Raw genomic sequence first — 26,200 nt, forward strand, 5'->3', positions numbered from 1 at the left:
CAACGGCAGCGCAAGGGGCCTATAAATAAGCCCCTCACTGTCCCCCACAGTCTGTAAGGTTAGTATATATGTGTGAGGTAGAGCTGTGTTCCAGTCACACTGTATATATAATGTGAGAAGATGCAGCCACAAACACATATAACCCTATAACTTCTGCTGGCACGATGTTCATGAATGAACAATATTACATCAGCTGTGGACTAAATATCTTTTTGCATGTAAATTCTAAATAAGTTCTGCAGAGCTCAGCACACTGCCAGGATTTCCTGGCTCCTGACTGAGAGCCGCGTGTGTACAAAAAAATGCAGAGCTGGCAGAAGCAGCTACCATCCAGATGCTAAAATAACCACAGTATAAAATATATGAGCATATGGGGATTAATGTCGGAGTCAAGGATGAAAAGAGCGGCACTCCATTTTGATGCTTTATAGTAAAGTGTGTGAATAGCGGTGCGTATCACTTTCCTGACTGGACGATAAAACGGCCGTGCCTGCCATCACAGCATATGCGCCCAGCGTTCACATGGATGCACGTGGAGCGCACGCCAACGCCGGTGCAGCAGTTTTCGCTCTCCCAGGAATAAGGGATTGGTATGCTTGACGTCATTGGAGAGAGCTGGAGCGCGAGCGTCAAAAGAGCCAATCCAGTGCACGCCACCATCTTCTTAAAGGAGCAGCTGATCCATAGCTTCAATAAAACAAAAGAAAATGGCGGGCAGGGGTTCCCAACGCAATTGATGTCTATGATATCGTTTTCGTGCAGCACTTAATACTGTGCGTCTGTCATTTCTATGGACTGTAAATAGGAGGAGTTACTATAACCCAGTTAAATGGTGTTCAATTTCTGGTCTGAGTTGACCAGCCTTACCAGGAGTCACACCCTTGACTGGACATCACAACTTATTTGAAAGGTAAGAGTTATGCTCACTGAGCTATCGGCCCATGAAACATGCAAAAAATATTCACCCTGTTGTGACTATATTGTGAACTGAAGTTCGTAATTTAGAGCTTTAGTTTTGTATTCCCCAGTGCTAATAAGCCAAGCACATTTATAAGGGTTGCGCTAAAAATAAAATACACAACCAAAATAAGTGTGTGGCTATGAGTGCCATCAGACAAATTGCTTTAGGCAAAAAAAATTGAAAAGATGGCAGGATGACATCAGGCCGCTTGACATTTATGGAACACAGTCACTGGTTTCACACTGGATAAGGTCCGAGGTAGCTCCATATGAAAGTCTTATAAACCTCGGCTGCCTAAATGAAAAGCATGTTGTGTCGGGCCACCCTTGCGCGTGTGCTGTGTGTGAGCAGACTGAGAAAAATGGCACCACGCAGTTATCACTATATCCTTTGTATGCCAGGTTAATTTCACACAGGCCAACATATATGCTTTTATTAGTTTCAACATTTGAAGGGATGTATCATGACTAGTGATAACCATTGTGGGTGTTTGTACAGTGCAACAGGTGCATGAAATATCATCCCTCCCCAAAATACGGTAAACAAGTCCAAACACAATTTCAGCCTAAAAACTACGCCATTACTAATTAACTGTACATCAAAAATCTATGTGTCTCTGAGAGGCGCCATTTTGGAAAGGAACTAGTATTGGGCCCGAGGTGCTCGGTCAGAGAGGCTACAAGGAAGGAATGAACAAGATCTGGCGCCAGTTCATACTGCGCAAATTGCTGTTCAGACACCAGTTCGGAAGGCCTTTCTCCCACAAATTGTGTAGGTCATTTGCACACAGTAGCATTAATTAAAACGTGAAGAACGTTTCCCATTACCAGTTGCACCAAGATCTTGTGGAGGTGAAAAACAATGATTGAGTAATTGGTTGCTGAGGATGTTATCAGCAGATGATGTTGCCAAACATCTGAAATTTTATTAGGTCGAGCCTAGGCAGCGCATGAGCATGCACTACTCTAAGAGGCATGCTATATCTGGAATAGGGGCTTCAAGCGCATCTCATCTTTTCCATTGGCTTCTGTTCATGCCCTTCATAAATACCTGCTTTTGTTTGGTCAGTATGCTTAGTTAGTCCTGCCTTTTTGGTGTTTCAGAAACTTCCAGGAGACTGGCCCAGTTACATGTTAGCCTACTCTTTTTTTTATGTTAGGTCTCTTTGGGTGCACTCCTATGCTTATTGTTTGCCTCAGCTCATGTATCAGCATAGTGTCCTTATGTTTCCGACGGCATTTGCATTTTGTTAAAATGTGGGCTTTTATTTGTATACGCACCTTCACCCGAGCCTATAAGCATGACAATGTGCTGCTTTGCTAAATACTTATTTTCCATTGACACCGAGCTCTTCCAGCGTGGCACACCATGCTTTTGAACACTGTGCACCCCCTCACGCACAATACGTGCTATCATTCACAGTGCTGTATGAAGTTCAGTGTGCACAGTACACTCTTCATTTTAGAATACATCTGATTTGATGCACTTAACTAGTATTTTTTTGTTTCCCTCTCCCAATTCATGTTTGGAGCCCTCCACCCACCCTCCGAGAGCAAACACAGTATTTCCCTCCCCCACCCCCCTCCCTTTCCGTTTGCTTCATGAGAGACATCAAGAGGCAAGTGCAGCCGCTCAGCCCTGTATCACTTTCACTGTGCTCGGCCGCCCCCTGAGACGAGCTTCTTAGCCTCACTCATTCGCTGCACCATTACTTATACCCTATCCTTCCTTTCTGTGCTCCAGTATAAATAATGTGATCTTTACTTTCACCCTTCTTCTCCTCAACTATATCTACTGATGTTCCTCCTACATTGCCCTGGATGCTCTACTCCATTTTTGGTTTTGCTTACTTACCCCCTCGAGTTCTAACTTCTGCTCACTCTTTGAGAATTCCTTCCCTCAGTTGTTGTCTCCTTTTTAGGTCTCGTGGCATACTGCCCACATGTGCAGTCGAGCCCGCGAGATTTTATGTTTTTAGGTGGGTTACACTAGCGGGCTTTAAGTCCCACCCCTCTTTCCCATTGGCCGGTGTCACCATTTAGGCTAAACGGTGGCCGGCCATTGGGAAAGAGCTTGTGGTGACGTACAGTTTTCTCTATTTCTGCTGTCCCACTTGGACTGACTGGCTTGACTTCCTTCTGCCGTGAAAGCTTTGTTATCTTTATGGGGTCAAATAGATGACCCCATAAAGATAACAAACCAACGGAAAGCAGGCAGAGGCCCTCCAAGTGGGATGACAGAAAAACAGAAAACTGTACGTCATGGCCGAGCGCTTGTTTATAGTGTCAATTGGGATTTACCGCATTTTCTAAAACTGATTCATTTTTTTCCAGATCCTGCGACTCGAAAGTGTATTTTCATGTCTGCCTGTTTAAATGCCCATTTGTATAATTTCTAAGGCGTCCTCAGTTAGGCAAATACCGATTTCGATGCACATGCAGATGAAGTGTTTTGCCCTAGATCACACGATGTTAAGTAACAGACCGTTTATATGTCAACGTGAAGCGGAACGATTCTGCTTAACTGTCATCCCAGGCAGACTGTTTGCAGACCAGTAATTGGCTGCACGGAGGCGTGTTTCATGGGCATCACGGGGATAAGCAGAGCAGTGGACAAAGGAAAAGAGTCAGCGATATCTGGCAAGAACGAGAATCGAGGAAACAGGTAAGGGGGAAAATAAGATGCAAGGCCACGAAAGTCATTAACAAAGTTATTTACAAGTCGCAAACTGGAGAGAGCAAACGTGTGGGTCTAGTTTGTATTAGGCCCTGTTGCCGCAGCCCCCCCCCCATCCCTCCATTTATCGGGGGCAATTCAATGAAAAATGAATCTTGAATATTTATAACAGCCTGATGCCTTCCTTTGTCGTATTTCATATCACTCCCCTTGGTGCAGGCTCAGCACGGCTTTAGGGAAGTGGTACAGCGGGTAAAAGGAGATGACAGAGGAGAGATGGGAAAGCCAGCAGTTGTGGCTGCAGAGAGAATGGTGAGGTAGTGAGTGAATAGATACTGCGAGATTACTGACTGAAAAAGGTGGTGACGCAGTTAAAACTGGGCGACACCACCATGCGACCTCTGCGGCTTGCCAGTGGTGCACATGACCCTGCAGCTGGTGCTCAGCTCACTGAGCTATCCTGCTCTCATAGCATTTGCACTTCAAACCTACGAACTCCCGGCCAGCCAAGCCCTAAGCAGGCGCCTTACTACGACCCTGCAGTTATAGTGAACAGGTTGGCGTGTTTCCGGCCGTGGCCTTTTGCATAACGATCTGTTTTTCATTTCTATCCAGTGCCTGCTGCCGAGGCCGATCCAATCAGCTGCACGCTACAGATGGCGCGACAAACCCGGCCACCCTGGGTGACAAAACCAAGCTGGCTGGCTACAATATTTCTAAGTCGCCCCCGCAATGAGTAGCACCATCTTCAGAATGTAACTACATTTCAAAGCACTAGTCAGGGCATGGAAGGGGCGTATGATGGACCGGGTGTGCTAGATGCAAAGAGGTGGGTGCAAAGCTTGGGTGCACAAGAGGCCGGTGCCTCGACTCAGAGTGAGGAGGTAAACTCGGGCACATGCCAGAGAGTGCCACAGAGCCAGGGCAGCAGCTGAGAAGCTACACCCCCTCACCTCTGCCAGGGCAAAGGCCGGAGTGCTAGTGAGACATTGGAAGAGGGGTGGGGGAGGGGAGGGGTAATCCATAGCTGGTGTAGACGGTATTATCAGATGAGGGCTCCATGAACAACAAAGGGTTTTAATTGTATATGGTCCCTAGCCAGCAGACTGAATCTTTCTCAAGCAGGGTTGGCACTTCCATAAGGTGAGGTGAGATAGTGGAAAATAACAAGAAATGGCCCAAAAACCAGCACTTGGTGGAAGGGAGGGCTCCAGTGGCAAAAATATTTAGCCTGGATCATTGTAGACTGTTGAGAAAAAAAATGCCCTTGGACTGGTTGTGAACAATGTAAATTCCAGGACCCGCTGAACCAAGAGATGGGTGGGGACCAAAGAATGTCTCTGGACTGGAAGGGGACAAAAGTTCCAGATTTAGGACCGGGAGAGGACAAAGGATGTCCCAGAACCAGAGTGGGAGTACCGGGAGTGGTCAGATGATGTCCCAGGACCGGTGGAGGACAAAACTCCCACAACCTGTTCCGGGAGAGCATGAAGAGAGTCCCAGATCTGGCAGGGTTCACAACCGTGGTTCGTGAAGGACTAGAGTTTGAGAAATGAATTTTTAAGAGATTTTGGAAGCCTAAAAACAATCTGAGGCTCTTAACCCGAAGTAAAGACCCAGAACCTGGACACCTGGTTCAGAATTAACTTTTGAGCTGAAAAGAAGTCTTGATCCAAATTTTTCTTCGGGAGTATTCTTCCAGAACTGTTCTATCTTCAAAATAGTGAATATCTGCAATGGACAATTATTATTGAAGAAAGTGAACTCTCTGTTTCTGTTTTTGGTGGCCACAATGATGGAGCGTAGAGGGTTGACTTGCTCTTCTTTTTTGTCAGTTGAAGGGGAGAAGGTGGTCATAGTGATCTTCATCTTATTTCACTTCTTGATCCTGTTTCTCTTTTCTCCCTGTTCTGGAAGTTCAGGAGGTCTTCGACCTCCTAAGTGTTATACGTTTTCTTCTTCGTGTTTTCCATGCTTCATCTTCTTATGTGTTTGAGGTTTTCATATGTGTTTTGTTTGTAAGGGGGGAAGATGTGTTGTAAATTCATTCTTAGCTCTATATGACTTCTTGGTCTCTTTAGTCCTTTCTTTGTGTTTCTATCTTCTTACCTAGCTGTGTTCCATCTGGTGTGTGGGGATTCTAACCCTGGCAGTTGGTCTGGTCAGCTGTGAGGCTTACTGCTCTGCTGTTTATCTTATTCCTTGTAACTTAATAAATCCAACTTAACTACTGGAAGACGTGTCTTGCTATTTACTTAATTTGTTTACTACATAGACCCTTGCACCATTCCCACTTTAAAAGAAGCCACGGGGACAGAAATGAGACCCCACTGGTGGTTAACAAGCATTTCTGCTTCGTTTACAGTTAACATGTTTCTTCAAGATGACATGAGTGAGGCTATCCAACTTATCGATTATAGGGCTTCGAACTTAATGAAATTTCTGACGCCGAGAATCGTTTGGTATAATCAATGTCAAAAATTGGGTTTCTGGTTCGCCGAGGTCTGCACCCTGTCCAAGTAGAATCACACTCTACTCTTGGTAAACTAGATACACACTAAAAGATAACCTGTGCTCACCCTCTGGCAGCTTGGCAGAGAGGAGTCAGGCTTATCTAAAGAGGCAATGTGTAAAGTATTTGTGCAACACACTCCGAGTAACACAACAAATACACCACAGAAAGATTCCACACAAGTTTAGAAAAAGAGATTATATTTTGAACGAAACAAGATCAAACTGAACAACAATCCAATCAGCACAAGTCGAGATATGAATTTTAAAAGAATAGGTGCAAAAATATCGATCAGATGCAAATAGCACTTATGGGGTTACTTGAGATTGGGATGGACCGATGCAAAGTCAACAGGTCAAGCTGACCACGATGTTGCACATGCCAGGTACAGGAATCACACAGGCCCAGGGAACAGAGTATCTTTATCCTCGTCACAAACATGAGATGCGGGGTCAATATCGCTCCTGCAGTTGAGGGGATGCATTAATTTCACTCATGCGTTGATGGAGATGCGTGGGTTTCCGAAGACGAGCAGCGAGGCCGCGATGTGTTGATTCCGAAACTGATGTGCTGGGTGCCTTACGCACCCCCTATTCCTAGCGGGTGAATTTAATGTGACATTCGAACCCTTGGTGTGGGAGGATGCCTGCGAGGTAAGGGAGGAAGATGATCTGTGGCTAGTTTCCCCAACTTGACCTACCCCCTATTAAAAAATGGTCGCCAGTGGCACTACAATTGAATGCCGTAGTTCTGAGGTTTGGGCTGAGGGCCACAAATAGGCGGACCAAGTCAGACAAGCTAGGTGGCAATACTTTAAATAGATCTAAGGGTATAAGCCACATCGATTACTTTCTTGAAGATCCTGAGGTCCCTTGTTAATAGACATGAAAATGGGCACAAGTGTTGACAGTGACCACAACCCTGTATCCTTGAGCCTAATGTCCCCCTAGGGCAAGCCTCGTGTCTGGTCTAGAGCCAATCTAAGAGGAGAGTTCTATCCCATGAATAACAATCGCCACCTTAAGCGGCAGAAGGTGATCCTGGATGAGGACAAGCTCCAGTTAATTAAACAAGAACTGACTGGGTGCACGGCGGGATTTACACCCCAACTTTAACAACCAGGAGGGCTGGATGCCATTACACACAGCCACTCCTGTTTCATCAAACAGTTTGCCGCTCATTTTGTTGATCCCTCACCCCGACTGAAGTCTAGTTCTAGGGTAACTCAGCGGACAGCATGGTTCAACCTCGAGTGCAGGCAGCTAAAACGATGACTATCGTCCGCACTCGGACCCAAAAACACTGACCTAGTAAGAGACCTGAGAAGGTCCTACAAAAAAGCCCAAGCTGGATCAAAAAGGGAGTGAGATGAGAATAAGTGGAGGCTGTTGGACCTGGGCCTCTTGGCAGGGTCATCCCTAAACTTTTTGCCTTCCTCCAATACTCTCTCTGACCTGTTTTTGTTGGTTTAATGACTCTGGGCACTTTGCCACTGCTGACCAGTGCTAAAGTGCATATGCTCTCCCTGTTGTAAAGTGTACATGTGATTGATGTCCATGATTGGTTCATTGGATTTACTGTTAGTCCCTAGTAAAGTGCACCAGGAGTGCCAGGGCTTGTGAATGCCAATACTGCTAGTGGGCCTGCAGCGCTGGTTGCGCCACCCACAGAAGCAGCCTTAAAATGTGTCTAGGGTCTGCCATTGCAGAACCTGCGTGCAGTCTGGTACTGTCACCCTGGCTGGGCAAGTGCACACACTTGCCAGCCCCTAAACCTTCCCTTAAACTTCATATTAGTCACCCCTATGGTAGGCCTGAGGGCAGGGTGCATTGTAAGTGTAAGGTAGAACATGCCCTGATGTGTGTGGCATGTTCTAATAGTGAATTACTACCAAATTCGTTTTTCACTATTGTAAGGCTACCTGTTCCCTTCTAGGCCAGATGGGCTGCTGGAATTATTACACTCTATAACCCCAGCAGGCTCAGGGAACATGGTAGAAATTCATGTTTAGTATGCCTGAACTCAGAATAATAAAATACTTCTTTTAGTAAAGTTTATTTTAATATCCTGTGTTTGCAAATGCTACTTTTAGAAAGTTAGCATTTGCTTGCCTAACCATTTCAGCCCGCCTCTGCTTGGATGTGGATCTGACTGTCTGGTGTGTGTGAGTGACAGGGCTGGGAGTTGACAGGTAGTGAATAGCCAGATGACACCTTAGTGGGTGGTGGGAGTTTCCCCTGAATGATGCATCAGGCTGTGCTCTGCCACCACAATGCTGGCTCCGCCCTCCTGGGGAGCGACTGATGACTCAGCCTGCACCTGGCCCAGGAAGGACCGAAGCCTGTCAACAAAGTGCTCAGGCTACTCCTGTCCTCACAATGCCGGCTCCGCCCCCCTGGGGAGCGGCTGATGTGCCTGCCCTCACACTGAATACAGAAGTCATAAGTACCCACAACAAGTACTCAGAGACTGGAGCAGTTATGCAGAGGCCCCCCTGGCTTGCTAGAACAAAAGAAACTGGGTATAAAAGAAGGAGCCCTGCTCCTTGTAAATTAGATCCTGTTTGTGCTACAAGAGAAACTCTGCCCGAAGAGAAGGACCTGGAAGGACTACAAGGAGGAGTGCTGACTCTGGCCTGTGTCTGGTGCCTTGCTGCCAAAGGAGAGGAAGAGAAAAGACCACAAGAGACTTTTGCTTTTATTTTGAACTTTGTGCCAAACTCTGCTGAGAGATCTCCGAGGGCTTGCCTGTGAACTTGCCCCCTGACCAGCGCCCCAGGAACAGTGGGCGCTATCCCCTGACAGAGGAACCACTGCAAGACGCTGTTTTCCTTTTGCGAGCCTCTCCAGGAAAAGCAGAGCGCGCTCTGACCATCGCGCTTTCTAGCACCCCTCTGGGAGCTGCCCTCGCTCTAAACAAAGTGACTGCCGCCTGCCTGGCCCCGAGCATCGTGAAGACCAGCCCAGCTGATCCAAACACCGTGACTGGCCCCGAGCTGCAGCTCGCATCGTGAAGAGAAGGTGGCGCCCGGTGCCTGCTTGCACCCCTTCGAGTCTTGTGCCCCTGAACGCGCCGCCGCTGAAACAGCTGTTGCGTGGGGCGCCTGATCGTCGCCTGGGTAGAAAGAGGCCCGCGCCGAGGATCGCTACCCCGTTTGCGTGTGCCCCCTGTGTCAGGAAATCTCAAGGCGCTTCATCAGCCCGGCCCGCGCCGCAACGCCAACCCCCGAGCCAGAGCCGAGCCGCCGCTCGCTCCAACGTCGGAAGGAAGACACCGCGACGCGGATCACCGCGCTGAACTGTGCCCAGGCTGCTTCAACAAGAAAAGGTACTGTGTCCTGCCCCGCGGTGCGAGCATCTGTCTTGCTTTGCTCGCACCGCCCGCTGCCTCGCCTCGCCCCAGGAGCCGCGTGCTGAGCGCTCCCAGGGCCCCCGCTCTCTCCCCCGCCAGCCGCGCACAGCCGTGCAGCGCGCAGAGAGAGGCGGACTTTGACTCCCCGGCCGCCGCCCCCGCCAGAAGCGTGAGGGTGGGTAGACCGGGCCCGCTTTTCCAGCGCGGAGGAGCCGAGGGGCGCCGAGAGGTCCACGGACAGCCCGGGGTGACCCTGGCTGACAAGGAACAGCGCCTGCAGAACCACAACGATACATTGAAGAGCCTGACCCCCCTTTTTGTGTAAAAGGAACTTAAAGAACTGTTTGGGAATAACACTAAACAAAGATTGCTTATTGCTAAGAAAGAACTGTGGCAACTTAACCTAAAGAGTAACTGGAACCTGCATTTGAAGCAACCAAGACTGTATTTACGAGCCTGCTTGAAATTTATATAAAGAGAATATATTTTTACAAATACAGTTTGGTGTCATTGTGTGGTGGGTTGGTTGTGATGGTGTGATACTGCAAATGTTTAACCCTACATGCCCCAGAGATTAGCCTAAGACTGCTTAAGCCACACTACCTAGAGGGTAAGCAGAGGTTGTCTTGAAGGTAACCCTCAGCCCTGACGAGGAAGAGAGAGGCCCTGATTGTCGCCAGTGTTGCACTGCGCCAACCAGAGACTCCCCCTTCCTACATTGGACGCAGCGGTGAGGATAGCGGATTTATATTTGCAGTGTTCATGCCTTAACTATTGACCATTGCACAGTGATGACAGTCCAGTAACTAAGCCACAGACTTTGTTTTTTTTGGATTTATGATTTGCGAGAAGAGATCTCCATGTGTTTTTGAAGTCATGCCTGTGTCAGTGAAAATGGAAAAGGCAGCATCCATTTCTTCTATTGACTGTGATTGGGAGAAACTAGAAAACTACACCGGGAAACAGCTCAGGAGCTTCTGCAAAAATTTGAACATTTCCATGACCGGACTCTCCAGAAGGGAGCAGTTCCAAAAGGCGCTGAGGGCCTGGGTCAAGGCAAGGAATGCCCCTGGAAAGGATTTTGAATTTGAGGATGCAGAACAGCAGCTGGAGGGACCCCTGACTCCAGAGTGTAGGGGTGCAACCTCCCCATTGGGTAGCAGTGTTTCTGGCCGAGGTCTGTCGCCAGAGGAGCTGGCGGACAGACAGGCAACCCGAGATCATGAATTGAAGTTGGCAGAGCTGGAAATAAATGGGCAACTGGAGCTAGAATCTAGGAAGTTAGCCCTGGAAGTAATGAAAATGGAGCTTGCGCATGACTTAAGAATGAGGAAACTTGACTTGGAGCTCGAGGCGCTTGAGGCCAGGAGGGCTTCAGCCCAGCAACAAGAAATGTGTGTAGCTCAGAGATTGAGCTTTGCTGAGTTGGAGGTGGAGTCCAGCTCAGATGGTGGCAGCAACATTCAGGTATCTAGTGCAGACAGCATAGCGCGCGCACCTAGAGATATGGCACCTGACTTGGAGGGGGTTAACATACACCAGGAGGTTCAAGGGCATGAGGTAGCTCCAGTAGTGCGCAGCGTCCCTGAAGGGAATAGGGTAGCTGGCGTAGGAGTTCATGGTCCTAGTGGTGGGAGGGATTCCCCCATGGTTGAGGTCCTGGTGGGTGAGTGTAAGGACCGCCCAGAAGAGTGTGGGTTGTGTGACAGAGACAGTTCGCTACTGTCTGGCCAGTCTCAGAAGAATGGTGTGGAGTATGTGTGTGAGGCGCTGGATGGTGAGGTGAAGGATAATTTGGTTAACCCTACTAGGGGGCTGTGTAATCCAATTGTGGGAGAGCATACTTTAAGTCCCAGTTTTCCAGAGCTATGCCAACACCTGTTTGAGAGTGAGTTCTCTGGCCCCAGGGAGCTCACATTGGAGGCAGACCTTGTGGTGGATTCCCGAGGGTCTGGAGAGGCATTGGGGTGTGATCCTGTGGGGAGTGTCTCAGGTATCTTCCAGCCCAGAGTGGTGGAAGTGGCGCAGAGTAGCCCAGCTAGGTCCTGTAGTAGTGAGATAGGTGTAGGGCCTCACGTCCTGTCCTTAAGGGGAAGGAGTGAGAATGGGTTTTGTCCCGGTAGTGCCCAACCTCAGTCTCAGAGCCTGGATGGTTCTTTAAGGGAACACCAGGTGGGGAGCCTAGGCTGTCCGGATGAGTCACCCGCTGAGGGGGATCCCCCAGTGGCTAGAGAACGTGGAGGCTCTGTAAACAGGGCTCCAGTAGTTCTGGTGACTGGCAGTACCACTCCAGTTGGGAGGGTGCAGAAGTCCAGAAAGAGGGGCGAGAGGGGGAAAGAGTCCCCAGTGGAAGAACCAGTGGGTCAGGGGCCAGCCAGCAGGGCTGCGTCCCCAGTGAATGACCAGGGGGACACCACTTCTGTCCTGGGGGATCTTCCCGCACTGTCAGAGGGACAGGGGTTGGGAGATCCGCGCCGGGCAGGCTGTTGCACGACACATGAGCTATGTGCCACCCTCAGGGGGGGCAGGCGTGCTCCCCGGAAAGTCCTGGTGCGCCAGGCAAGTGTTCAACTGCAGGGTTGGGTCCCTGAGTTGAGAAGCCAGGGTCAGGTGTTGTCTGACCTGGAGGGCAGGGCCACTGTAATCAGTGTCCTGGCCCATGTCACTTCTAGGGGTACCACTCCAGTTGGGAGTGGGCAGTACTGTGGAAGGGGGTGCAGAGGGAGGGAGTCCTCGCCTCTGACCCCGGTGCAGTTTGAGGGTTTAGACCCTAGGTTTAAGGGCCAGGTGCAGGGTGTCCCCCCTGACCTGGTGCCCCAGTTGCAGGATAGCACCCCTGAACTGGTGGGCGAATTGTGCAGGTCACCTGCCACAGGTGCCCTGACAATTCTGGAAGGGGGTACCACTCCAGGTGGGAGGGTACAGAGCCCCCAGGAGGAGGACCGGGTGTGGGAGAGGCCACCCCAGTCTTTAGTACAGCCGTCAGGTACAGACCTGAGGCTGGTGGGTCAGTGCCAGGATGGCATACCTGACCTGACAGGAGGGAGAGTGGACCAAGGGTGCCAAGCACCTGGGGCTAATGCCCCCCACTCTTTAAGGCCACAGAGGTTTGAGAGCCCTGAGAGGCGTAAGGCTTGGGTCTCATTCCTGACTACTGTCAGTGGCCACTGTGACATTTTTCTGTCTGCCTGTTGGGACACACCTGTGAGCGAATTAAGGTTCAAGGCTGCACAGGTGGTGTCCACAGGTGTAGAGAAGGGTTTCCCATGGATTGGCTTGGTGGACCCTTAGAGTATGAACAGAGGATTTGAAGGAGGTGCAGATTGGCGTAGAACTGGAATGTGCCCCTGCTGTTGCGGGCCAGGTCCAGGTTCTATCGCCCAAAGCAGGGAAGCCCATCACAGTGGTGATTGGTCTACCCTGCGTTTTGGCTGGAAGGGGGTTGTGTTGGACCTGGGCCTCTTGGCAGGGTCATCCCTAAACTTTTTGCCTTCCTCCAATACTCTCTCTGACCTGTTTTTGTTGGTTTAATGACTCTGGGCACTTTGCCACTGCTGACCAGTGCTAAAGTGCATATGCTCTCCCTGTTGTAAAGTGTACATGTGATTGATGTCCATGATTGGTTCATTGGATTTACTGTTAGTCCCTAGTAAAGTGCACCAGGAGTGCCAGGGCTTGTGAATGCCAATACTGCTAGTGGGCCTGCAGCGCTGGTTGCGCCACCCACAGAAGCAGCCTTAAAATGTGTCTAGGGTCTGCCATTGCAGAACCTGCGTGCAGTCTGGTACTGTCACCCTGGCTGGGCAAGTGCACACACTTGCCAGCCCCTAAACCTTCCCTTAAACTTCATATTAGTCACCCCTATGGTAGGCCTGAGGGCAGGGTGCATTGTAAGTGTAAGGTAGAACATGCCCTGATGTGTGTGGCATGTTCTAATAGTGAATTACTACCAAATTCGTTTTTCACTATTGTAAGGCTACCTGTTCCCTTCTAGGCCAGATGGGCTGCTGGAATTATTACACTCTATAACCCCAGCAGGCTCAGGGAACATGGTAGAAATTCATGTTTAGTATGCCTGAACTCAGAATAATAAAATACTTCTTTTAGTAAAGTTTATTTTAATATCCTGTGTTTGCAAATGCTACTTTTAGAAAGTTAGCATTTGCTTGCCTAACCATTTCAGCCCGCCTCTGCTTGGATGTGGATCTGACTGTCTGGTGTGTGTGAGTGACAGGGCTGGGAGTTGACAGGTAGTGAATAGCCAGATGACACCTTAGTGGGTGGTGGGAGTTTCCCCTGAATGATGCATCAGGCTGTGCTCTGCCACCACAATGCTGGCTCCGCCCTCCTGGGGAGCGACTGATGACTCAGCCTGCACCTGGCCCAGGAAGGACCGAAGCCTGTCAACAAAGTGCTCAGGCTACTCCTGTCCTCACAATGCCGGCTCCGCCCCCCTGGGGAGCGGCTGATGTGCCTGCCCTCACACTGAATACAGAAGTCATAAGTACCCACAACAAGTACTCAGAGACTGGAGCAGTTATGCAGAGGCCCCCCTGGCTTGCTAGAACAAAAGAAACTGGGTATAAAAGAAGGAGCCCTGCTCCTTGTAAATTAGATCCTGTTTGTGCTACAAGAGAAACTCTGCCCGAAGAGAAGGACCTGGAAGGACTACAAGGAGGAGTGCTGACTCTGGCCTGTGTCTGGTGCCTTGCTGCCAAAGGAGAGGAAGAGAAAAGACCACAAGAGACTTTTGCTTTTATTTTGAACTTTGTGCCAAACTCTGCTGAGAGATCTCCGAGGGCTTGCCTGTGAACTTGCCCCCTGACCAGCGCCCCAGGAACAGTGGGCGCTATCCCCTGACAGAGGAACCACTGCAAGACGCTGTTTTCCTTTTGCGAGCCTCTCCAGGAAAAGCAGAGCGCGCTCTGACCATCGCGCTTTCTAGCACCCCTCTGGGAGCTGCCCTCGCTCTAAACAAAGTGACTGCCGCCTGCCTGGCCCCGAGCATCGTGAAGACCAGCCCAGCTGATCCAAACACCGTGACTGGCCCCGAGCTGCAGCTCGCATCGTGAAGAGAAGGTGGCGCCCGGTGCCTGCTTGCACCCCTTCGAGTCTTGTGCCCCTGAACGCGCCGCCGCTGAAACAGCTGTTGCGTGGGGCGCCTGATCGTCGCCTGGGTAGAAAGAGGCCCGCGCCGAGGATCGCTACCCCGTTTGCGTGTGCCCCCTGTGTCAGGAAATCTCAAGGCGCTTCATCAGCCCGGCCCGCGCCGCAACGCCAACCCCCGAGCCAGAGCCGAGCCGCCGCTCGCTCCAACGTCGGAAGGAAGACACCGCGACGCGGATCACCGCGCTGAACTGTGCCCAGGCTGCTTCAACAAGAAAAGGTACTGTGTCCTGCCCCGCGGTGCGAGCATCTGTCTTGCTTTGCTCGCACCGCCCGCTGCCTCGCCTCGCCCCAGGAGCCGCGTGCTGAGCGCTCCCAGGGCCCCCGCTCTCTCCCCCGCCAGCCGCGCACAGCCGTGCAGCGCGCAGAGAGAGGCGGACTTTGACTCCCCGGCCGCCGCCCCCGCCAGAAGCGTGAGGGTGGGTAGACCGGGCCCGCTTTTCCAGCGCGGAGGAGCCGAGGGGCGCCGAGAGGTCCACGGACAGCCCGGGGTGACCCTGGCTGACAAGGAACAGCGCCTGCAGAACCACAACGATACATTGAAGAGCCTGACCCCCCTTTTTGTGTAAAAGGAACTTAAAGAACTGTTTGGGAATAACACTAAACAAAGATTGCTTATTGCTAAGAAAGAACTGTGGCAACTTAACCTAAAGAGTAACTGGAACCTGCATTTGAAGCAACCAAGACTGTATTTACGAGCCTGCTTGAAATTTATATAAAGAGAATATATTTTTACAAATACAGTTTGGTGTCATTGTGTGGTGGGTTGGTTGTGATGGTGTGATACTGCAAATGTTTAACCCTACATGCCCCAGAGATTAGCCTAAGACTGCTTAAGCCACACTACCTAGAGGGTAAGCAGAGGTTGTCTTGAAGGTAACCCTCAGCCCTGACGAGGAAGAGAGAGGCCCTGATTGTCGCCAGTGTTGCACTGCGCCAACCAGAGACTCCCCCTTCCTACATAGGCTTATGGGGGGCATATGCCTGTAAAAAATCAAACGTTCTGGCTCCTAGTGACAAGGGGAAAAGCTAAGAGGTCTCTCCAACCAATGAATAACATTACAATATCCAATTGGTATGACCATTTTAGGTTTTTGTATGTGGGACGGAGCCTGCTTGACCCGGCAACAGCTCAGCTAGAATTATCCCAAACGTATTCTAAGGAGCTCTTTACGAGAAGTGAAATCCTGCCCTGTATCAATTAAATTGCCCAAGCGAAGGCTCCAAGCCCTGATGGCATCCCTGGCGATCTGTTCCTACATGACAACAAAAATTGGTTGGCTTATATACTTACCCTGTCCAATGCCATTGCAGGAGGTGCCTCAACTCCTCTGTCATGGAAGGGTGGCGGGTGATTCCTATCTACAAACAAGCATTTGCAATGCAATAGGTCTCACATTTACGCAAGTTTATGCTATTGGCATTGTAAATGACATTGCCTTTTATTTAGGTTTTAAAAAGCAAAACATAAATAAAAGGTATGGTCATTTACAATGCCAATAGCTCAAATTTGCGTACATGCGAGACCTATTGCATTCCAAATGCTTGTTTAGCAACAGTCGAGCTTCTTTCTTGTGAGCCATTGCCCTCTTTCCCTGCTCACTCCTCCAGTGTGCTGCTGCATGATTATTGAGCCTTTCTCTTTATTATCCGGAACAATTATGACCACCACCCACACCCTGCATTGTGTGGTTACTCCTTCTATCCCCTGCTCCAGTATGTAATCTGTTCATCATTTGGGTAAGTTCATGCACATGCATTCACTTAGTAATTTTGATTTATTACTCAAATGTGTTTATTATCTAAATGTTCCATGTAATGCACTTGAAAGAGCTATAATACAGCACTATGCTAGTCCTTTGTTAGTGTTCCTGACCCTCCGCCTATATACGCACATTACTAACATCCAGAAATTCATTTGTCTACCATGGTTGCGAACTTGAATGCTTGAATGACCACCTATGCTCTACGCTTACATTATATGCATACGCACGGTGAGGCTAACTTTTTTGTAACATTTTGTTTCCAGTGCTTAATTTGTAAAATATTAAGTGCCAGGGCTCTGACCCAGAGGCCACTGCAGCTTACACCACCCATCGCCCCTGTCATCGCTCACAAAACAACTGCTAACCATCTCTTGTGCATGTAAATGCAACAGTTCAGATTATTCCAGGTCCCCAAAGCTAAAGGAATTGCAGGAGAGGCAAGTGTTAGGTATTTTTTAATTCATATTTTTTTCCTAAACAACTGTTACACTGTTCATCTCTAAATTACATGAGCAGCGCCACCTTGTGGCAGACTGCCCTAAGTGTGGTGTTGACAATTAGGTGCTGGCACCAGAAACCAATTAAGTGCCGGTTGCTCAGCACCCGAAAGCTCCTGCTCAAATTAAGCACTGCTTGTTTCTGGTTAAACTCTGGCACAGTAATGAATGACAGCGCTCGCAACACGGGATGTAATATTATGTCTATGGTAGCAATCACAGATTGATGAGGCAACGATTTGGACTTTTAAACCCTAACAGCATGGTTAGCAAGGGCGTACCTACAATACATTAGGATGTATAAATACACAACACTTCTTTATTTTACCTTTCGTCACAGTGGCCGGCTGAATAGGATTAAGACATCCGAATATTTTCCTTATTTCAGCTCAGCTACTTACATACCTTGACTTTGTATGTGGTTGTGTTATCACATTGTAATTAAGTACAGGTGTTTTCATTAAGTGTACTCAGCAGCACTTTTTATCAATCTCTGTAAGCCCTGATACGACATTCCGTCTGTTCAATTATCATTCACCTACTTACTCCCTTTGCTCATTTAACACCCAGCGCATGTGCTTTCAAACACTTTCTAATAACCTTCGTGAACACCTAATGCACCATCATGGTAACCTTAAGGACACTAAATGAACCACTCATTCTCGAAGACCAACCTGAAGCTCCGTTCTCATTTCTCCTTTTTATTACCCTACAGAGTTATATGTCCCTGATGAAGGGCTTTCAGCGAGAGCCTGGCTGTGTAAAATGGCAAGAGGACTGCATACTTTCATACATGCACATGAGACACACGTGCACACAAAGCATCACATGCCACACAAAAGGAGTGGTAATATGCTGGGCAACTTGAAGTGATTTTGCAGTTGTAAATGGCTAAGCGTGGCCTATGTGGCTTCGTGTGATACTCAATACGTTACGTTCTAAAGCTTCCCTTATTAACCATGTGGAATACATGCTCAAAGTGTGGTAAAGCATTAAAATGTCTGGCGTTGATTTACATTTGTTTTTGTTTCCAAATAGCTACAGCTTTGCCTGTCACTTACTCCCTCTACCCATTCCGTCCTACCCACCACCACCCCTCCAAGGTCACAGCGTGTTTTAATGTACATTGGTAATGTGCAAAGTAGGTATCAGAGCACCATACGTGAACACCAGTGTCCATGAAGGGCTTGTTTTTTTTGTTTTCGTTCAGCTTCACCCGTCAATTTCTCTCACCATGCCATCCCTAAATGATCACTCCACTGCAAGCAAAAATAAAAAACACTGTATTTTACAATGCTAATAGCTCCAACTTTCACAAATGCAAGACCAATTGCATTGCAAATGCTTGTTTTAAAAAATGACGTGTGCCTTGTGACAGGGTCAACCCCACTACAGGCAGTGGCAAGATTACCCAAGGCAACAACTCAAAAGCCAGCCATAATTTGGTAACATTATGAGAACTTTTGGAGTGTATGCTTGTGGAATAGCATCATTTTTGCTCCATCCATTTACATTTGGTTAGGCCACATATATGTTTACATTTGACCTTATCTACATGTGTGATGCACTAATACTAATGAGCAGGTATAGAAAGTGCATCTAGTGTGTGTTTTTGATACATATTAAAAATAAATCTTTTTAGAAACATTTGGATTGATGATATTAATCTTCGATATGTTTAGATTGTAAGGTGGTACGGTAAAATGCATTTAATGCAGTGCCTTCACCAGGGATAAGTGCAAATGAGTCATATGTGTGTTCAATGCTTTCTTTATAAATTTAGAATAGTTGCGGTTTTTGTTTAATAGCACGTAGTAGTTTATTGTGCCACATATAAGAGCACTGTATAATATGGTTTGATTCCTTCATTGAAGATTTAATTCATGGGATTATATGTAGGTTGTTGAACTAATGTGCATTTAAAGAAACTGTGTAGTTAGCATGACTGTGGACCTTAAGCTTACAGTTGAGACATTTGATATTAACGTTGAAGTTATATTCTGCCTGTTTTCTCCTCTGCAGGTGCAGGCCAAAGGCATTCACTAGTTAGTGAAAAGCACATTGTATTTCTGAGATAGTGAGGTGAGGAAGACCTGGCAAGGTCGAATGAATGTATTGAAGAACAAAGGGAGTGTTACCAGTTGGTACTATAAGACAAAGGAAGGAATCCAAGGACGTTTTGGAAGCGGAGACTGGAATATGGGAATAGTGTTCAAGCGCCAAATATATTTCTGAGAACTGGAAAGGTACTGTGATGTGTATGAGGTCATATTTCTCAAATGTGCTTTGTGCATTTTAAATAGAGAAACCAACTTGGGGTTAGTCAGATTCCCTTTAGACTTAGAGAGATACAGACCTCTCTTGAAATCTCAGATTGTGTGGCTTATGCTATTCATGATTCCATACCTATATAACTTCTACAGAGGTTCTGATGCTGACACCGCTCTTGCTTCCTTGATTTAAAAGGATTTCCCCTATTCATAGTGTAGTGTAGGGTTTAGTAGATGTAGCACATCTTTTCCATGTATGGGGAGAATAATCTAAACCATTTGTTTAGTCGTCAAATATTTTTCCTTATCTTTTGCATTGCAGGTACAGAAATTCTTATATCCCCTTTGCTGCTGAGTAGCAATATTGTACAGCGCTTCAGTCTTCCTTTGGTAATCTTGTGTTTTTTTACACTATGTTTTTAGACTCATATATATCGGTCTGGCTTTGAGTTTGTGTTAGAAACTGGGGTTCCTAATTGGCAGAAGTATGCACCTTTGTCCACGTAGCGACCCTTGTTTCTGGTCAGGGTAAAGGGATACACACTTTAGATAACCCCTGGTCACCCCCTTGGTAGCTTGTAACGAGCAGACAGGCTCACCCCAAAGGTAATGTGTAAATAATTTGTACTCAAGACACACAGTAACACAGTGAAAACACCACACCAGTTAAAAAATAAAATATCTTTATTTAAACCAATAAGACCAAAACGACAAAAATCCAAAATACATGTATCAAGATATCACTTTTAAAATGGTTACTTGCACAAATAGCACTTGTAGAAACAAATAGCTTCACCTGGGGCTATTACGAGGTTGTGACAGGCATAAATCCAAAGTACGGCGCCGACCTCGAGGAGAGTGGCGCCGGGCACAATGACACACGGACCTCCAACTATAGTACCTTGGAAAACAAAGTCTATGTTATGTTATGTTAATTTAATTTGTAGCTCGCACAGATACTCAAGAGGGGCAACCATCGAGATTTATGTAAAGAGATATGTTTTCAGGTTCTTCTTGAAGATCAGGGGGTTCTGACTGTTCAGGAGGGTGAGAGGGAGGGCGTTCCAGGCAACAGCCGCTTTCCGAGCTAAACAGCTGCCTCCAAGCCTTAGTCATTTAAAGCGGGGAACCTGGGCAAGGTGCTGGGACAAGGAACGCAGCGGACGCGCTGGAGTGTAGAAAGCGAAGTATTTTTGCAGGTAGGTGGGGCCACGCCCATGAAGAGCGCGGTGGGTCATGACCAAAGATTTAAATTTGACCCGCTGTAGATGATGTACTGTGTCGTGAAGGTGAGACAGCGACGAGGTTGAGGCCGGTTCCCGAGGCCTCGTATCTGTGAGTAGTCGACGTGCCGAGTCCAGGACAGGGGAAGTCGGCGGCATCGGCGGTGAGATATCGGTTCCAGTAGGGAAATGCGAAGTCAAATAGTTCGTGAAGTCACCCTTGTTGGTTATCGACTCCACGATAACGGAATGCAGGCGCTGGCAGTGACGGTGTTGGTGTGAGCGCTGGCGTTGGGAAGGTCGATAAATGCAGGCGTCGAAGGTCGTCAGAGTTGTGGTGCAGACAGGGCAGTGCACCATGCACTTCACGAGTGGTATCCCTGGCCTAGGTGCAGGTCACGGCATTACTGGCAGTGGTGCTGACAGCATTGGAGTTATTTTTCTTGCTTTCTTTAAGGTTTTTCCAGCTCCCAGAGGCCCAGAACTGGAACAAGGATCTCCTGGAAGGTCATAACTCCCATCAATGGAGGTCAGGGGAGCTGGTGGTGAAGTCTTCATGTCCCTGAGACTTCAGAACAGAAGGCCAGCACACACAGGCCCTTAGAGATTCTTCTTCAAGCAGGTTCACAGCAAAGTTCCAGTCTTTGTCCTCTCCTCGGCAGATGCAGCAATTGAAGGCCAGCCCCTCTAAAGCACACACAGCAAAGGGGTAGTACTCCTCCTTACAGCTTTCCAGCTCTTCTCCTTGGCAGAGGTTCCTCTTGAGCACAGAAGTGATCTAATTCCATGGCAGAGGTTCCTCTTGTAGTTACAAAGAATGGTCGGTTACAAAACAGTGTTCATTACATTTGTTTCCTCAGTGAGTAGTTAGAAAGGTACACATCAGTCATATCAGATAGAGACTGAATTTAATTCAGTTATAAGCAGTGGTATAAACACAGTTATTTAGTATTTAATTCATACATTGCATAACGGCGAGTTTATAAGTGTATAAATCTTCCACAAATTATTCTTGCATCATCTATGTTGAGCTCCGAAGGCTCCAAAGCCGGTCCAGTGGAACCTTCGGAGCTCAACATAGATGATGCAAGAATAATGCATAACATTGCAGGTCCAGTGGACCGGCTTTGGAGCCTTCGGAGCTCAACATAGATGATGCAAGAATAATTTGTGGAAGATTTATACATTGAGTTGGTGCTTGACTGAATCCCCACCTCCTTATACAGAATCAAGACACTTTAATGCTACGCCATTTCCCATTCGACCTGGGACCCCCTACATCTATCCAAGGCTGACAACGCCAAGAACTCAAACATCTACTACGGCGCGAGTCTTCAACTGAGGTGGGACTTTCTGATACGCCGGAATTTATGCAGGTGCTCTCTCACACTATCTTCACTGTCCTGATGAAGACCCTAAACTGAGGAACCACCCGCCCTTACATATCGGGGTCGAAACGTCGACATATTTTCTCCAACATACACGTTTTGCCAGAATCTGCCATAAATGGCCGTCGTGTATTGATTGTACAGGGAACTATGTGTTCTATTCACAGAAAGGAAATGCTTCGTTATTAAATTTGAACTGTCTAACAGGACACAATTCCTTTTCTTTGTCCCTCCATCTATTCCAACCACCCCCTACCCTACTGAATCTGGAATCCCTCCTTTTTGTCACCCACTGAGCACTATTTTGCACAATGATTAAACTCGCCGTTATGCAATGTATGAATTAAATACTAAATAACTGTGTTTATACCACTGCTTATAACTGAATTAAATTCAGTCTCTATCTGATATGACTGATGTGTACCTTTCTAACTACTCACTGAGGAAACAAATGTAATGAACACTGTTTTGTAACCGACCATTCTTTGTAACTACATGCTGACCCAGGTCGGTGTACTAAGGGTTTACCCCATTATCACCTACCACAGAGGTTCCTCTTGAGCACAGAAGTGATCTAAATCTCTGGGGTTTAAGGTCCAATACTTATAGCCCATTTTGTCTTTGTTCTCTTTGTGGCAAGGGTCTTTGAGACCAGTCCAAACTAGTTCTGTCCTCCATGGTGCAGCATCACTATATGAGGTGGGGACAGCAGTGTGCAGAGGAGACACTGCTTATTCAGGTGCAGGTGAAACTCCTCCCACCACTCTAAATGTAGCCAAGGTCTATTCAGCTCAACTATGAGTCACCCAGGAAAGGCAAGGCACACCTTAATCCCCCTAGTGGCCATATATAATGAATGTACATCCTTGGTCCCTGTCACTCCAAAACCAGACAGTCAATACACAAAAAATCTGAGGCAATCAGAATGCTACATAAGAAAATGCCTACTTTCTAAAAGTGGCATTTTCAAACACACAATTTAAAAAACATCTTCCTAAAAAGAAGTGTTATTAAATTCTGAGGTCAGAGAGCCTAAACTCAACTTCTCTATCTTGTCCCTATGAAATGTTATTCGTGTAAGATGTTACAAATAGACTCCCATGTTAGCCTATGGGACAGATAGCCTTTCAATAGAGAAAAACAAAATACACAGTAGTTCCCTATCAGCACACATCACAAAAACCAGTACTAGTCCTACCTTTCACATACACTGCACCCTTCCCATGGGGGTATCTTGGACCTACCTTAGAGGTGCCTTACATGTAAGGAAAGGCAAGGTCAGGGCCTGGCAAGTGCACTTGTCAGGTCAGCATGGCAGTTTAAAACATTCGCACAGACACTACAGTGGCAGATCTGACATACATACATAGCATGGCTACTCCTGTGGGTGGCACAATCAGTGCTGCAGGCCCACTGGTAGCATTTGATTTACAGGCCCTGGCACACTCAGTGCACATTACTAGGGACTTAACAGTAAATCAAATATATCAATGATAGATAACAAATTACCACAACAATTTACACAGGGAGGACTTGCACTTTGACACTGATCAGTAGTGGCAAAGTGCACAAAGCATCTAAGCCAGCAAAAACGAAAACCATCATACCATCAAAAATAAAGTCAGGGGAAACCATGCCAAGGATGCCAAGTTTGTAATAAACCTTTTAACAAGATACTGATTCAGACTTTTATTGTGTGGTCTTAATAATCACACTGTACTTTGAGATTTAAAAAGCCGTTTACCCCTTTTCTTCTCAGGCTACTGAAAAGGTCTATTCACCTATCACCAGAGTAAACTGGAAGAAGTCGTCCACTTGTGCTTTATAAATTCACTATAAATACATATATGCATATATAAATAAAAATAAATCTATATATATATATAAAAACAAATGTATGTCTGTCTGTCTGTTTGTCCTTTATGCATTACTACACCATTCATCCGATCGCCATGAAACTTTGGGAAGTTGTTGAGTACACTCTCGCGAAGGTTTCTGGCATAAATTTGTTTTAAATATCAGCCCCCCAGGGCCCTCATAATCTATTGAATACTGATGTACGCACCAGACGGAAAAACAACAAATCGAGTATCCACAAGCACTCGAATAAAAAAATAGAATTAAAACACCATTCATCTGATCGCCATGAAACTTTGGGAAGTTGTTGAGTACACTCCCGCAAAGGTTTCTGGCATAATTTTTTTTTTAAATATCGGCCCCCCATGGCCCTCATAATCTTTTGAATACTGATGTACGCACAAGACGGAAAAACAAAAAATCGTGTATCCACAAGCACTCGAATAAATAAATAGAATTAAAACAGCATTCATCCGATCACCTGGAACTTTGGGAAGTTGTGGGGTACACTCCCGCAAAGGTTTCTGGCATAAAAATTTGGGAAATATCGACCCCCCAGGGCCCTCATAATCTTTAGAATACTAATGTACGCACAAGACGGAAAAACAACAAATCGTGTATCCACAAGCACTCGATTAAATAATTGAATTAAAACAGCATTTATCCGATCGCCAGGAAACTTTGGGAAGTTGTTGAGTACACTCCCGCGAAGGTTTCTGGCGTACATTTTTTTTAAATATCGGCCCCCCAGGGCCCTCATAATCTTTCGAATACTGATGTACGCACCAGACGGAAAAACAAAAAATCGTGTATCCACAAGCACTCGAATAAATAAATAGAATTAAAACAACACTTTGAAATGTTTTCCATATTAAAATGAATAAGTTTCAATAAAAATGATACAATATAAATTGAATGTTATCATGACGAGTTTCCTTGAATTTCCTTTCTTATGGAGAAGTGTGGCTCACTGGTTAGAGGCGGCAGACCCGTAAGCAGAGAACGGCCCGGGACCAGGGTTCGATTCCCGACGCGGCAGGGTCGTGGACAAGGGTCAGCGGACTCGATAATTCTCGCCTCGGTGCCTACTCTAGTCAGAAACCACACTCGGCAACTCTGGGCATCAGCTTGCCTCATCTTCACAACGGCCCCCCCAGACCGCCGGGATGCTTGGTCGCACCTTAGAGATACCCATCAGGGACCATCTCTCAGGGTGAGCCAGGATGGGTTCCCTAGCGGTCGAAGCGTGGAGATACTCCTCCGGGAGTCGATTCCTAGCGCTATATAAACCCACAATTAAATTAAATTAAATTCAGAGATCGCAGCAACGCGCGACGGGTAAGCTAGTAAATAAATAAATTTGCTTCCATTTAGTTCTCTTTGGCATGAATCACATCTACTGTGTCTAGCTTGGGGTTTCGGGAATGGCTCTGCTGACTTTTCTTGTGGTTGTTGCGCGTCCTACGTATCAATGTAGCAGCGTCATTCGGAAGAGCAGATTTCCATGTCGAGTGAATAAAATGGCGTCAACAATGCTCCTTCCCATGTACATCTGCTGAAGCGAACCCAGCAATCATATGTGGTGTGTTACAAGAGTCCCAAAGGAAAAAGGAAATGGATAACTTCATGTTGACATCCAAGGCACACGCCATCTGGATTGTTTTATTCAGCCCATGCATAAACCACTAAGCTTCCCCGATGGGTTGGACCCACTGAGGGATGATCTTGATATATTTGATGTGCAGGGACTGATGGTAGTCAATAAATCCTGGTCCTAAAAATGGAGGCTACTTATCTGTCCCCAGTTATTGGATGATTCCGTGTGTTGCCAGCAATTTTTCAGTATTAAGATTACCTCTTCTGCAGATTTGAATAATCTCAGAGTCATGACATTTGGAATAGTTGTTAATCATGATTAGAAAGTGGTGCCTCTCTGGAAGGTTACTAAAATCCAAAGAAAAAATCCCAATGTCTGTGAATTCCCGGAAAATCACTCAAATGTCTTTAGCGTCCATATCAACTTAGAGATTGGTGAGCCCAGGGCAAGACTGGAATCGCAAACCAGCCCTGGCAATTATGTTCGACCAGACCCGGGGGAGAGGGGGTACGAGTAGGAACACTGCTGCGCTTTTGTTACAAGGGACCGATTTTGCAGCACTGCTGCAAAACTGGCCCCCAGTAACAAAAACTGCCCACACCGGTCCAAAACCAGCTCCCACCCTTTCGGCCCACCAGGGAAACTCCCGGGTGCCCAATACGGCCAGCCCAGCCCTGGGCGAGCCAGGATCGGGCCCAAAAAGAGCCAAGCTTTCACGTGCCTTCGGCTCGTGAACATTCTCTATCCTAATGCTCTAAGAACTGACAATAAAGGACAAACTTTTGAAGTTAAAAGGGAGCGAAAAAGGTAGCCCTCTAGTGGCCGAATTAATTGCATAATGTGAATCCAGAAAAACTGAAATCAATCATGGCTTTCCTTATGGATCAAACTGTGTGATCCTGGAAAAATATTTCAACTCACATCTCTTTAATTTTC

General features: G+C 47.2%; 1 long non-coding RNA gene across 1 annotated transcript in view; it reads left to right on the forward strand.

The window, feature by feature from the left end:
* Positions 1-714: 714 nt before the first annotated feature.
* The window catches only part of LOC144828929 (uncharacterized), a 71,001-nt gene continuing 45,515 nt past the window's right edge, over positions 715-26,200 (forward strand). The window contains exons 1-2 of the long non-coding RNA XR_013610558.1: positions 715-910; positions 18,952-19,175. This is a non-coding gene — a long non-coding RNA (uncharacterized LOC144828929). The remainder of the gene's footprint in view (positions 911-18,951; positions 19,176-26,200) is intronic.

This window comes from Lissotriton helveticus, chromosome 4_1 (genome assembly GCF_964261635.1).
Source record: "Lissotriton helveticus chromosome 4_1, aLisHel1.1, whole genome shotgun sequence".
Lineage (NCBI taxonomy): Eukaryota > Metazoa > Chordata > Amphibia > Caudata > Salamandridae > Lissotriton > Lissotriton helveticus.